The sequence below is a fragment of the Ursus americanus genome, chromosome 28, assembly GCF_024610735.1.
Source record: "Ursus americanus isolate L20-20 chromosome 28, mUrsAme1.1.p, whole genome shotgun sequence".
NCBI classification, from domain to species: domain Eukaryota; kingdom Metazoa; phylum Chordata; class Mammalia; order Carnivora; family Ursidae; genus Ursus; species Ursus americanus.
This window is the reverse complement of record NC_142154.1, coordinates 12233261-12248916: the sequence shown is the minus strand read 5'-3', so window position 1 is coordinate 12248916 and position 15656 is coordinate 12233261. Positions and strand designations below refer to the sequence as shown.

The following is a 15656-nucleotide window of genomic DNA, read 5'->3' as shown; positions in this document are numbered from 1 at the left end:
AATGTGTCAGAGAATTATGACAGACATTTATTTAATCTGATCTGTTATTTGGTTGTTAGAATTCTTATTTCCAGTTAAAAGTTTTCACATTTTACTGTCTCCATACAGAACAGAAACTTCCAGAGGGAAAACAACCTGTATAATAATCTATCTACATAAGTGTTTGAAGAGCATCTAGGTTTGGGTTTAATATGTTATTTAGTAAATTTCTGCTTTCCTATAAAGTAGTAATGCTGGTTTATAATTATTTTCTATTCTAAGGGCCAAATTATACTGTTGTGTACTCTCAAGCCACTATGGCAGGATCTACACTGCTGAATGAGCTTCCAGTGACAGAGCATAAAGGATTTTTGAGTCAGACACTTGCACCTTTGCAAAGCCTCACTGGCTGCTTTAATTCATTTTCTATAAATACTCAATACAGTTCAAGCTTCGTAATTGACAGGAAAAGGCTAAAAATAATCCATAGTTGAAAAGAGTCAGAATGAAAGAAGAGGAAGCTCTTCTTACCAGCAGGTGTCTTGACACAAGTGGGTAGAATCTTGACCAAGTGAGAATAGGACAGTGTGTCATTTGCAGAAAGCTAAAAGTGTCACATGAAATTACATACGCTTTACCCATGAAAGGAAAGTTAAAGGAAGCCTAGCCACAGCTCTGGGCTCACCTGACCAGCCAGTGTAAGCAGCAAGTAAAAACAGAAGCTATTGCCGGATGCAAAGTTTTGTCGACCTGGGTTGTGTGCAAGGGGGAAGGCTCACTGAACCCACAGTGAAGACCTCGCCCTGGAGAGGCCATCCTTTCCATGATGTTCAGTCCTACCAGGTCTGACAGTAACACCTGCGTGAAGGAGAAAGTGGCAACCCTCAACGAGGGAAAAAATGGGTACAGCAAACATTTGGAGTGAAGGTCTAGGGATTTTGTTTTGTTGGTTCAAACCTGTTAGTGATATAATCTGTTCTCCCTATAGATCAAACACCTACCTCTTTCAGGTCTAGATCAAGCATCACCTCCTTAGGGAGGCTTACCTTTTTTTTTTTTTTTTTTTTGAGATTGAGAGCGAGAGCGTGCACATGAGTGTGGGGCTGGGGAGGAGTAGAAGGAGAGGGGGAGAGAGAATCTTAAGCAGGCTACATGCCCAGCACGGAGATGAATATGGGGCTTGATCTCACGACACTGAGATCATGACCTGAGCCAAAAGCAAGAGTCGAATGCTTAACCGACTGAGCCACCCAGGAGTCCCAGGAGCCTTACCTTAACCTTAACCTTTACCCTCACCCTGACCTTGACCCTCTAGTATGAAACTGCACTTCTGCACCATAATCTCCTGTCACACCTGACATTCATCATGGCCTTCATGATCAAAACTGTTTCATTAGTTGGTTTATTTGGTCTCTCCTATCCACTCCCACCCCCAATAACTAAGTCTTCTGAGGAGATGTGTGTGACTAACTCACCCCTGCATCTTCAGCACCTAGAACAGTACCTGGTACACAGTAGTTTAGTTTGAACAGAATGAATGAATGAACTCATTCAGAGGGCAATTCCTTCTACTATCAGGACTGAAAATTTATCAGAACTCCAAGCCAGCAGAGAGACCAGTATATTCCATCAACACAAAAAAGTTTCACAACTGTTAAGCTTTTCAATAAATGTTTCATTATTAAATAACTATTGTTGGGTAATATACTGATTGCTCTGTGATAAGGTGTGGGAGGGGTTCATGTGCTGGGTGCAGATTCAATCGGTAATGACAACACAGCCTCATTTGAAGCCTAGGTGTAGCCTTCTGAGGATGGAGCTCATTTTATCTGCCCGAGCCTCCCCTCTGGATTTCCCCAATCATTTCATCAATGGAATGATCTACTTATCTTATCACCTTCACAAAGTCACAGTCAAGAGGTTGCCAGCGAAGCCCTTGAACTCCAGCAAAGAAAGAAGCCCACAGAACTGGGGATCTCTGAAACTCTCCACCAAGGGCTGATGGGCCCTTGAACGGGGCATGACTGCAAAGCTACACGGCCAGCCACGGTTCTCTCCTCCCATCAACATTTGGATTTCGGTAAGCTGAGATCCTTTTTCAGTCTTGAGACAGCTGGTGTCCCCAACAGGAGAAAAGGCAACAGGTGAGATCTCCAAGACACATGCCTCAATCACCTCCAAACTGATCCAAACATCTGAAGCAAATGTAGAAAACTGCCACAGATGAATTAAAACAAGTCATACACACACACGACCAAGTCTCTCCTCGTCTGTGGGTTAAAAGATTTTTAGAATACAGATTAAAGGGTATTTCCTACACTCATATGAAGTATGGTTTATTTGAAGACTGTATTTCTCAACCTGTTAGTGATGCATTAAAGTGACATTTGCCCAGATCACTGAACTTTTTGTCTCAATACCCCAAGGGGTTACTCATATCAGATGCAGTCAGTACACATCAGTATTTATGTGGCATTCCATTACAGCCACATCTCTCAAATGAAAAGGTAAAGAACACTGTTATCAATATTAAAACCATCTATCTTTTAAAAAGCTTATATCGATTTTTCCCCCTGCTTCTCGGATTCCATCAATGCCAGGGCTAGCTCAATGAAGTGGACACAATCCTATGACAGCTTCAATTGATAATTCCCAAATGAACTTTCCCAATGTTCTATAGTTTCTCATGGCATGTGCTCTGCAACTCATTTCATAGACTACCCGTTAGAAAAAGGTGTGGAGCAACCCTGAAACACCCAAAACAAATCTCCCCACTGAGCTTGAAGTGCTGAGAATGAGTTTTTAAATATGATGCATCACTAGGCTCTATTAGGACCAGCAAACAGGACATACTGTAGTTCTTTAAAGCTAAAATGAGCCTCCCACCGACAATGTTTACCAGAACAGCAGCAGCAGCTACTCCTCACCATAGCGCGTCACGTATGAAATGTTAGGTATGTTGTCCTTTAATTCGTATAACCTGATAATGCAGATCCCAGCAGAAGCCTCATTTCACTGATGGGCAAACTGAGGCACAGAAAGCTCCTTGTCCGATGTGACACAGTGAATATGTCGCAGGGCCACACGCAAGCCTAGCAGCCCAGATGCATGTTCTTGTTCTCTGTGCCACCTTGTCCCTCTATCTCTGTCCCCTAACTTCCTGTGCACAGTCTCCGTTCCTAAAAGGGGCAGCACTGTAAAGAGCCTATCAGCAAAACTGCAGGAGGCCATGCAGTGTCAGAGGAACAGATATAAACCGTGCTGATCTCAGGGCGCCTAGGTGGCTCAGCCGGTTAAGCTTCCGATTCTTGGTTTCAGCTCAGGTCATGGTCTCCTGTGGTGGGACTGAGCTCCGAGTGGGGCTCCAAGTTGAGCTTGAAGTCGGCTTGAGATCCTCTCCCTACTCTCGCTTGCACGCTCTCTCTAAATATAAATAAAATCTTAAAAAAAAAAAAAAAAAAAGAAAACAATCTGATCTTTCCCCAGCGACCTCTACAAGACTTTGAGGGTCACTTACTCCCCATCCTTCCAGATTCAAGTCCCATTTTCCCTCCACTTCTCAGTCCAAACAGAACTCGCCCGCCTCTAGAATCCTCTCTGCTCCCAAGACGGTGCCACTAATCATCTTTTCAGGAAGATCTATCTTGACTCTCCACGGAGATGTGCTTTTGGAAAGCAGACACTACTTTTGTTTTCCCCCTTGTTCCATTTAAACACGAAATCCTTAGCGAATCAATACTTTTTTTTTTCTTCTCTTTTTTAGCAATCAGAAATGTAGGCTGTGAACCCAATGAAGCCATTAGGTGTCACCTTCCAAAGTCAACCTTCCAAGGTATTAATTCGTCCATAGATATTTAGGAAACATTGTCTGGTTTCCCCAAGGAATGGCTGGGCTTTCATCAAATTATACTATAATCACCAAGAAAATGCTAAATCCAGCACACAATCAATGCATGCATGTCCAATATCAGCTTTCTAACGTCAAGACTTACTTAAAAATGCAAAAGGAAAAACACCTTAAAAGTGAAAGTAAAAATCTAAAGAAAAAAAAGACGGAGGTAGTGTCTCAACTCTACAAATAAGAGCCTCCCGTTGGGTAAAATGGACTGGTGTTAGGCAATTTTTATCGCTCCCTAAAATGTGTCTCCAAAAAAAATAAAATAAAATAATCTGTCTCAAGCTAATTTTTGAACTGAAATTCTGCAATTTAGTACCAGCTCCCATTCATGTTTTCTACCCTCTCCTTTCTCATTCTTCTGGTTAGAAGGCAACATAGAGCCAAACACCAACAGTGCAGAGGTGTCTGATTCCTGGGGAAAAGCTACAGTAACACTGTAGACACTCGCTTCTCCAAAGTCTGCAGGTTTGCTTACGGCCAAGCACCCAGACTCCCTCTTTTCCTGGAATAACAGGAATTTATAAAGTACCTGTTATACACAAGGGACTCTGCAGGGATCATGACTAATATTCACAGCACCCCCAGGTAAGTATTTGCAAACTCCACTTTACAAATGAGAAACCAGAGCTCTGGAGACACTGAAGTCCTACAAATGGCAGAACTGATATTTGAGTCCAGGGTTTGTCCAGACTTGGGGCTCTTCCCAGTAACTGAGTCATGGTGAGTCAAGGGAGCTACAGTGTGAGCCTCCTTCGTTGTCTTATTGGAGGATGTCTTAAGCGGTCCCACTCCATGCCCACCCCATCTGCAGTGACCTCCAGGAAGGTTTACTGAGTGGACAGAAACACTCGGGACACTTTCCTCTCTGCCATTGTTTCAGGTAGCATGTGCTGAAGAACTAGTTCTCCTGATCGCAAATGGAGAAGATGTTTGGCTGATAAAATCTGGAAATAAATACCAAGACTTTTTAAAAGCTTTACCAAGTTGAACAAATGCAAAGTATTAATATTCTCACGTCCGAGGATGAGTTTGTTTAAGTGACATTTTAAAGACTACAGAAAAAGCCCTCTTATCCCAGCCTCCAATTAACCCTGGCAATATTTTTTCAAGGTATGCCTTTAGGAAATTGTAATTGTGCAGAAAGGGATGCAATGAAAAGTTACTCAGCCCAGACTAGACATCTCTGTAGCGGAAACCCTAGTATGTATTTGGTGCTTATTAACAGAAAACAAATATATTCCTATAGCAGCATACAGTGCGAATATATGTGTGTATGTAAAAGCAGTTTTGCTCTACACTATTCCATACATGCTTTCTCATGTAATCTTAAAAGCAGCCATAAAACCAAAGATTTATAAGCACTAAGACAATTAGCTCTAACCCACAGCCACTAGCAAAAAACAACAACAATAAAACAACAAAAAAATCTCATAGCCAGGGCAGGCTTTCCATCTGGCTAGATTCAGGATGTTACTACAAACCAGAGACACTACCAAAATTATACCAACAAGACATCCAGAATTGCTCAGCAAAATTTACATTAAAAAAATAGTTTAACAACAACAACAAACTCATCATTCATTGCATATCATGAAATAGACTGACTTCCTTTTTTTTTCTTTAAAGATGTATTTATCTGGGGGGGGTGTGAATGGGGTGTGGGGCAGAAGGACAGAATCTCAAGCTGACTTCCTGCTGAGCAGGGAGCCCCAACATGGGGCTCGATCTCATGACCCTGAGATCATGACCTGAGCTGAAACCACGAGTCAGATGCTTAACTGACTGAGCCACCCAGGCGCCCCTGTAAGAGACTGACTTCGAATTGGATTGAATACAGACAACATTGATGAGTGCTCTACTCAAAGGCACATGAAGCTGTGATGGGTGAACATGAGGACAGGTGCTGGGCAACTTTGGTCATATCCTGCTGCTTCCCACGGCCACCAAATCAGCTTCAGCAGAAAGGTAAAATACAGTCCGAGAGGAAGTGTAATGAATAGAGCTCGAAATATGTATTCTGAATTTGCTTCCGTGTTCTAAGAGAACGCAGACTCTCTATCTAGATTAAAGGAAGGTTCCCAAGAGGTATCTCAGAAGTCCCCATGGGGATAAGCAGAACATTCAGCAGAAGTAACTCTAGCTTCTCCAAGACCACATCAACCAGAATATCCCAACCCTATCTGTACACTGCAGACCCTTAAAAGATCTCATTTGGGCTTAATACTTATAAATGAATAAATAGCAAAAAAAAAAAAAAAAAAGGCACCCAGATCCAATCAACAGCACCACGAGAATTTTATCTGGGTTTTAAAATGTCAACATCTGTATATACTTAAAAGCTGACATCAGTTTAAAAAGCATAAAAACACAGTGAAGTTGTTCTCACGGGGTTGTTCTCACATGAAATTCACCATGGCGTTTACACTTACGTGACTGCTTGCTTTGCTACACGAATGTATGATAACAATTACGTGTTTAAGGCATCAGTTGGGTCAGATGAAAGACAGAGACCTTTTCAGAGCATCTAGCTTCATGTACTCACAATCTTCTGGCAGGAAATTGCTCTAACGTGGTATATTTATCAAGATCCTGCCAAATCCATCTCCAGAACAGGGTTTAGCAGGATTCCAAAGCTTTATCGATGTGGCTTTTAAAGCAGAATCTGCGGTGAAGGGTTTCAACTCTGCATTCAGCCTGGGAATACACTGAGCAGCTGCTTCCAAACCCACGATACCAAGAAACACCTAGTGTCTTAGTTGTCATGGGTCTTGGAGACTCCCTGGTTTTGGGGCTAAACAACTTCCCCAAAAAATAAGTCAGAACGGAATGGTTACAGTAGCCCTGGCTGGGGATGGAACAGTAGGGGGGAAAAAAAGTAAAATTCCAACCAACTGGGTGACCCGGTACAACTTACATGGCTTTTCTGGGTCTCAGTGTCCTCATCTCTAAAATGGGGATGACTCCTACCCAGCACGGTTCCTGAGAATAAGGTTCCTAGGAGAAGCTCAGCAGTGCCAGGGAGCTGGCACATGAAATGAAATATATCCTGACATATACTGAGTCCATATGTCCTATAAACCAGGGAAAACAAAAGAACTTCTTCCACCAAAAGAAAAAACATTGTCAATGAAAAGGCACATACTGGCAATGAACACAAAAACTAAGTGCTCAATTACACATTATGATCTTGAGCTCACAGCGATAAAGGCAGAAATTGACCCAAAGCCGGAAGTTGGAAAGGAAGCAGTTAACAAAGCAACGAAATACCAATCTGTTCTTAATGACCAGGGCTGCACCGACCTGTTCAAACTTTTTATTTTTAATCACATAAATAGTTCATGATGTTTAGAAACAATTTATCATGGGCCTTCTCAGTTCTGCCATGTCTTCTGGTTCAAATATTAACAGAGGAAAGTTCCTGGGTTTCCTTTCTTTCTCATTCCTTGCTAAAGCTAAAACATTTCTGTGCCAGCCCAAATAGATTTAAGAGAAAGAAAGAAATGTCAGAGAAATTCTGCCTGTTTGGACAGGCCTAAAATGCTGTAAGCAACTTCTGCCAAAGATTCCTACAATATCCAAAACACTCAACTATGTAGGAACAAAGTGTATGACAACCACACCAGAGAGGAAATAAGTAAGAAGGGTGACGCAAGGGGAGCCTGGGTGGCTCAGTCCGTGAAGCGTCTGCCTTCGGCTCAGGTCATGATCCCGGGGTCCCGGGATCGAGCCCTGAGTCAGGCTCCCTGCTCAGTGGGGAGTCTGCTTCTCCCTCTCCCTCTCCCCCTCCCCACCACTCGTGCTCTCTCTCTCTCTCTCAAATAAATAAATAAAATCTTTAAAATGAGTGACACATAGACTTAGAGAAGACGGAGACAGTTCATTATAGGGCCTGTTCCAGCAACAGGCAAGGATTCTTGCTCAAGTGAAGTGCGTCCTTGTAGGACAGAGACAGACACGTTCACCTGACAGACTGATCAGGTGAAGGTAAGCAAGCCTGGGGCACCTCGGGGCCCAGCTCATTCATGAAGGAGCAACAGGATCTGGAAGAACCGATCCCGAAGGCCATTTTCAGACTAGAAACGTATATATGTAATAATTACGTAACGTTGTGCACTAGGCAAGACTGTTACAGTAATGATGTTGGTTACTGCAGCCCAGGTAATACAGTGTCTTTTTCCGATAAACGAAGTTCTCAAACTAAACACCAACATCTTTCAGGATGCGAAAAATAGTCCCCTCCCAATCACCACGCAAAACACAAATCATCACATAATCCTCACAATCCTTATTTTTGTTTCCGGTCTGATTGGGGTTTCGTTTTATTTTTATATTGTCACCTCAGTTGCTTCTTGGCTCTGAACGTGGTAACAGTCACACAGATAAGTGTAATACTTTCTTTTCTAGTTTTTCCTGACCAGATCACAACCTCTCGTATTTCTGACTTTTAATGGACAAGGTTGATCATAAACTTTTAGCTCCTCAAAAGCATCCATCCATCAACTTCTGAAAACCTGTCTGTTCTTTCCAAACGTTGCTCGGTGCTGGGCCCCCTGCGCAGGGGGATCTCTGCCCACCGCTGGCTGACTCCAGCCAACCAGTCCTGCTAAGTGTAGGCAGCCCGGCCTCTGGAGGCTGCCCCTTCCCGCCTGGCTCCCACAGCACCTTGTGCCTTATCCTTAGCAAACAGCACACTTTCTTGTAGGCACCTGTTAAGCTGTCCGACCTCCCATCTTAGCTGTAAGCTCTCAGGGGACAGGAAGCTATCGGTCTGATTCACAATGAAAACTCTAGCACATACTCTGCATAACACATGCTCAGTTAATAGCTTTTGGATAAAAGAACACATATTTATTTATTTCAACCACTTTGTAACACAGGTTTTAAACAAGACTTCAGCTCAACCCTGAGCACCTAAGGAAACCTAATATTCTGTACAAAAATTAATCTTGTAATATTGGTATCAGCAGCATCTACAAAGCAGACTGGCCAATCTGTATGATCTACAAGATGATCCAGGTAGTTAATTTATAATTCATGTGATAGCTATAATATGATACATATTAATTTATAATAAATATGATATATATGATATATAAATATATAATAAATATGATATTAATATTTATGATAGGTATAGTGAGTACTTTTAACAAGTGAAAATAACTGATTAAGGGGAAAGATGGCAAGCATTTTACCTTATGACAATTATATGGGCTCCAATTCTGCAAACAAGCTTTCAACAAGCCCCTTGTCACCCCTGCTCCGCCCAGCCCTTGTTAGCTGTTCCATATTGCCACCCTCCTCCCACGGGCCAGATCTCAGGCTACCAACCATGTGACAGGCCAAAGTGAGCAGAAAATTTATCTCCACCCTCTCAAGAATGAGCAGAAGTAAACTTTTTTCACCTTTCACATCAACGGAATTGGAACTTGTGCCTACCCGGCTGACGCCGGGAGAAATGCCCACATTTCCTGCTTCTCCCTTCCACCCTCTCCTTGGGAGACAGCATTATTCATTTGTTGATATTACTCAGTCCGCTGAATTATTCAGTTGTGCTATCTGCTGCATTATTCAATGCACCCAAACCTCTGTCTTGGAGTCACCCAGACATTTCAAATTCACTATGTCCACGAAACTCATTTTTACTCTTTGAAAACCATCTAGTCCTGACTTGTGGTGCTAACACCAACCCAGGGGCCCAAGGCACAAACCTCAGCCCCAGTCCTCCCTCTCTCCTATCACCCACATCTACCTGGTCACTTACGCAATCTCCCAGATAATCTCTCAAACCCTCACACACCTCTGCTTCTCTATTGCCTTAAGCCAAGCCCTACAACCTCTCTCCTGAACTAAGATAACTTCTTAAACTCCTTTCCGGCTGACTCACTGCAGGAATTAGGGCATCTGACTCCATTCAGCCACAGCACTGCAGAGCAAGTTTGTCCTACTGGTCTTCTGGGATCACATCTGTCCAGCCACCTCTGTATCTCCTTCCGGTGCCTGACATTCACACTCAGCACAACTAGGCAGGCGACAAATGACCATGCGGATGCATGAATGCATGGCTGAGACCGCCAGCACTCCCAGAATTAAATTCTGCTGCCTGCCCTACGCTCAAATTAATGTTTGTCTAAGCATATGTCTCTGAAGGAGAAGCAAAGACTCAGTAACCTGAGGTCCACACCCAAAAGCAAACCACCATTAGACACACTCACACATGTCCTCACATCTATAGCTGTATTTTTTTCATGCTTCCTGAAATGATGGCGGTATTCCGTGATAAAATACATAGAAGTGTGGAGAAAAATCGTTTTCAGAGAGAAAAAAAGAAAAAAGAAACCTGTGAAAATGCAAAGCACAGCTCTTCTAGATACCTTCCAGGACATCGTGGACAAACACACCATCACCTTCAAGCCCTCTGTGTCCGGGACAGGGAGGTGGGCTTTAGAAGAAAGGCCCCATGCTAATACCCAGATGAAACCCACATTACAAAACAAGGCCACCTTCCACCCAGGGGGGGAATCCATATGAGCCCATAATCATGACGGGGAAGAGGGCGACTTCCATGTTACTCAATCACATATATGCAATTGTGTCCATTTGCTTCTGAAACTTTAGAAATTCCCACTAGGAGGGAATGACAACATTCTTTTTTTTTTTTTTAAAGATTTTATTTATTTATTTGACAGAGAGAGACAGCCAGCGAGAGAGGAAACACAAGCAGGGGGAGTGGGAGAGGAAGAAGCAGGCTCCCATGGGAAGAGCCTGACGTGGGGCTCGATCCCAGAGCCCCAGGATCACGCCCTGAGCTGAAGGCAGACGCTTAAGGACTGAGCCACCCAGGCACCCCGGAATGACAACATTCTACCTCTCTCATCTGGCCATTTGTCCCTAAAGAGAAACCTGGTAAACCCACATGGTCAGCAAATGACAATGATTGTTAAAAAGGGCCATTCCAGGGGTGCCTCTGCTATGAGCCTGCTTCTTCCTCTCCCACTCCCCCTGCTTGTGTTCCCTGTCTCGCTGGCTGTCTCTATCTCTGTCAAATAAATAAATAAAATCTTAAAAAAAAAAAAAAAGGGCCATTCCAGGTAGTCTCAAAGTCGGCCTTGCAGCCTCTCCTACAAGGGCCTGTACACAGCCAAGACACTCCCAGGCAGAAGAGAGGGAAGGCGCCTGAATCCCGGCTGAATGGCTTTCCAGTCGTGTGCCCCAGGGATAATACCCTTGTCTCTCTGGTCCTCCGTTTTGTCGTATTAAATGGAAGTGACAACAGCCCGGCTTTGTGGGGCTGTATTCATGATTAAAAGAGTTCCTATTTCTTTTATTTTTCTTTTTTTTTTAAAGATTTTATTTATTTATTTGACAGAGATAGAGACAGCCAGCGAGAGAGGGAACACAAGCAGGGGGAGCGGGAGAGGAAGAAGCAGGCTCATAGCGGAAGAGCCTGATGTGGGGCTCGATCCCACAACACCGGGATCACGCCCTGAGCCGAAGGCAGACACTTAACCGCTGTGCCACCCAGGTGCCCCAAAAGAGTTCCTATTTCTTAGCACAACACCTGAGTACAATCTGAGTGCTCAATACACGTCAGAGATCATGGTATAGATGATACTCATATTACAATCATGATATGTTAGCATTAGTATGAATCCCGTTCCCCTCTTACCATCTCCCCAGGGAGGGGAGTCTACGCCCTACCAGCTCTCTGAAACACCAACAGTTGTGGGTCTCACACTTTAGCATACACTGGAACGATCGGAAGGCTTCTCAAAATGCAGATCACTGTGCCCCAGACACAGGGCTTCCAACTCAGAGGGTCTGGGATGGGGGCTGAGAATATCCATTTCTAATACCTTAAAACCAGTCACGCGGGTTCAGCTGGTCTGGAAGGACATGTTGAGAAGCACTAAGGGGCCTCACTGCATCCATGGAGGAGAGTGTGTGGGTCCAATCTCTGGCTTTCTACAGCCCTTCATGCACCTAGAATGCCCTCCCTGGACTCTTTCATCTTGGTAACTCCACCAACAATTCCAAACTCCACTCAGCCCATCAGCAGCCCTCCACGCTCCAGGCCAGCACCTATGACACTGTGCTGTCATACTGAAATCAGCTCCATGAGGCAAGGAGCTCCCTGGCAAAAAGGACCTCACCATAGTCAGTGCCTGGGACATAGAAAACCCTCACTAAATGATGACTGGTAGCATGGGAGCTGGGAGAGCCAACAGCCAAAGGCATCCCTGGAGAGCCAAGCAAAGTAGAAGGTCCTAGAAGTCAGCGCTGGGCCTTCCCCTCCAGACTCTTCACTAGATATGAAATGCCCTGAGTCCCCGATAAGCCGAATATCCCTCCCACCCCAGCCACCAACCTCTACTCTGCTCAACGAGCCATGAGTCCTTTGCCTCCAGCCACAACTGGCCTCTTACTTTTTGACGATAATGGAGAGTTCGCTTCTGGCCTCTCCCTGGCAGAGGCCTCTATGAGTGCTACAAGCTGCTAGGAGATGCTCAGTGTTCTCAGGCAGAGAGGGTTGCAATCAGGAAGCATTTTTATGTAAGCATTTCTGGTAAACTGCCCAAAAAGATCTCAGCAGAAAGAGAAAGAAACCTCCAGCAAACGGTTATCATTTCTTTTTCCATTCTATTGAAGCATTCACTTTCGTAACTAATTTTGCATGATTTTTCTTAAAGAGGATCCCTGAATCATTTGCCTTTCGGGTGTCACAAAATCTAGATCTGCCCATTTCACATCTCATGCATACTCCGCTCCCTGGCCCTTTAGCTTTTCTGGAAATTTCTCTCATTCATCACTCTCAGCCCCTCGATTAGAGCATCTTAACCAAGCCAATCACACTTCTACAAACACATTCTAGGCAGGATTTCAAATACTCCTAAAGAGGAGTTCAAGGTGTGTTGTCGGTTTCACTCTCAAATGAAGACAGAGAAAATAAAAATTGTGCCAGGCACAGCCCAGGCAGAATATATCCTACCTGAGCCTCCCAACACAGGCAAAAAGCCTCTCCCCCACCCAAAAAGAGACTTTTTTCCCAACACCGTAAGATAATTTAATTATGAAACCCCCTCAATTTCTGTGTGTAATCACTAACAATTATTAGTAATCACGGCGAGGGCTTAAGAAAGCAAGTGCTCCCCATGTCAGGAAATATTTAAAATGCTAAAGACTATTTTCATTCTCATCCTATACAGTATAATTGTAGTTTGAAAATCACTTTTGTGGTTTACAGGAATTTAAAGAAATTACGAGTTGTCATGGATCATTCGCTCAAAGGCTAAATTAGGAATATTAGGATTCCTTCCCAGATAAGTGCACTGCAGTACTCTCTACACTTCTAGAGACAGATTTAAGGAAAAATAGATATATCTTTTAAAACAAATGTTATGTATATTCATACATGATTATAGATTTCTACACACACACAAAGTCCTTTCTAGGTGACAATGGTGTTTTCTATTCATCTGGAAGATATGGAATCAAGCTGAAATATGTTAAAGGATATGAATAATATGAAAAATAACTGTTACTTCAATGTGTAGTACGCAAGGAATACCTACAAAGTTTTACTGATTTGTGCCTCTTGATATCTTGGGTCCTTAAAAATATGTTAAGGAAGACACATAATAAACTTTATATTTTAAAAAAATGGCTGTTCATCCTCTTGCCCCAGACTGGTCATAGTTTAACCACACAAAGAGAATGAAAGCAATACTCAATTTATTCATCATGGTCACTTTAGCTGACGTGGATTGTTTTAGGAAAATACATTTGAATTATTTTCCATTAAATCTGCCAGATTTACACTATACGTCTCACAGCACCATGGAATAGTGAAAAAGCATGTATTTTGTGCTCAGAAGTACCCACATTCAGCTCTCAGCCCGCTAATTACTTTCAACAAACTGCTGGATTCCTCTCTGCCTGAGTTTCTCACCTGTGCAGGGGGGTATAATACCTACATGGTGTTGGTATAATACCAACAAGATAAAGTGCCCAGCATGGTGGGTGGCATAGAATGGATTCTTAATAACCTTATCTTGAGGATGGTTTTTTGATTGTCCTTGTCCGTTTGGATGTCAGACTAGGCTAATGACGGATATTCTTCAAAGATTTACATTCTCCCTGCATTTAAAGGCTTATTACCAGAGATTAAAGAGGTGCCCCCCTGCCACTGCTCTTTCTGAATACCCACCTGTGCGGAGTGAGTGCCCTAAGCGCCCCTTTGTATCAACACCTGTGCTACGGAACAGCACACCAACCTGATTCTCACAGGGGTTCCTCCTTAAAAGGCATACAACAAATATTTTTTGAATTGAAATGCTGCTGACCCAAGCGAAAAATGAATGCAATGGAAATCATAATCGACAAACCTGTCTGCCAGTGTGCTGGGAAGCAGGTTTTTGTAAAGTGCCAGGGTTCACCTGAAAGCTGTTTGGAAACTCGAAGTGGCCCCTGGCAATGTAACTTCCAGTCCACACTTACGTAAGTACCTACACGCCGCTGAAACCCTCAGCCATCGCACAGAAGTTCCTGCAGATGTTCTAACCCGTTTATGGAAACTCAACCATCTCTAAAAGCCATCGGCGTCCCCATTTGCTTGATAAACGGACCGGGCGCTGAGGAACTAACTGCGGAAGCAATCGCCTCTCAAGTTCACCACCACTATCACCGTATTGGGTTTTTTTGGTTTTCTGGGGTTTCTTTTTAATGTTGAAGACACTCTGTAACCTACACGAGTCTCCTAAGGCTCTCCGCTCTTGTGCAGCTGCGCAAACGCCTGCGCTAGGAACCAAAGTGGAACCTTCAGGTCTCCACGAAGGGAGCACATCAAATCCCACAGAAATGAGGGGCTAACCTCTGCAGAAAGAGTCCGGGCGGTGGCGGTGACTAACTCCACTGCGCCCCAAGGGGACCAAAGATGTGTCCTTTAAAAAGCCAAGAATTCCTGGAGCAAGCTGCCCGCCCTTCGTGCGCTCTCCAGGACTACCCGCCTCGGCTTTCTGCCTCCCGTCCTGGGCACACCTTTTGGATTCCAGAACCCGCAGCTCCCGGGAAGGAGCTCCACTGAATTCCCATCCCGACCCTCAGGGACCCCAGCGCCTCACCTCGGTGGCAAGCAGACGCCCGCCCCGGAAGAGAGCCGGCGGCTACCCCAGCGCCCCTCCCGCGCGCGCTGCCAGGTGAGCCCCGCGCCGCCCTCACCTGTCCGAGGCCACGTCCCCGGGGCCGCCGAGGAGCCGGCGCGCGCCCCTCACCTGCCGGGACCCGCCGTGGCCGCAGCTCGCACGCGCAGGAGCAGCTGGGACGCGGCGAGGGCGGGGGCACCTCCCGGGCTGTCCTACTTCCTCGGCCCCCGCTCGCCAGCCCCGCCTCCAGGGGGCGGAGGCGGCCGCGCGTCACCTTGGAGCCACCTCCCACCTAAGCGCGGCCGCGGCTGCCGTTGGCTCCGCCGGCTGCAGCCCCTGGGCCCGGGCGGGGCGAAGAGGAAGAGATCGCTCGTAACTCACTCTTCTGGCTTGGCTCGAAAGAGGAGGGAGATGTGCCCCAGCAGTCTGGCAGTGACTAGGGGAGCTGAGTTCAAAGTGAGGAAAGAGGACAAGTGTGACTTGCAAACTTACAATTGCTGAGTAACGTGTCTTCGCGGATACTCAGAGGAGTGCCCCCTTTGTGCCATCACTCCCTAAGGGATCAGTGGGGAGAGCGCAACCTGCGTTTTTACCGCTCTGACCCTGGCAGGAGGTACCAGAACCAGGCACCCCATTAA

At 44.9% G+C, this 15656-nt stretch overlaps 1 protein-coding gene across 2 annotated transcripts in view; it reads right to left on the bottom strand.

The window, feature by feature from the left end:
• The window catches only part of MCTP2 (multiple C2 and transmembrane domain containing 2), a 242000-nt gene extending 226770 nt beyond the window's left edge, over window positions 1-15230 (bottom strand). For both annotated transcript variants that reach the window (XM_045812980.2, XM_045812981.2), the window contains exon 1: window positions 15095-15230. The gene's annotated coding sequence lies outside the window, so the exon portion shown is untranslated. The remainder of the gene's footprint in view (window positions 1-15094) is intronic.
• Between the last annotated feature and the right edge of the window lie 426 nt (window positions 15231-15656).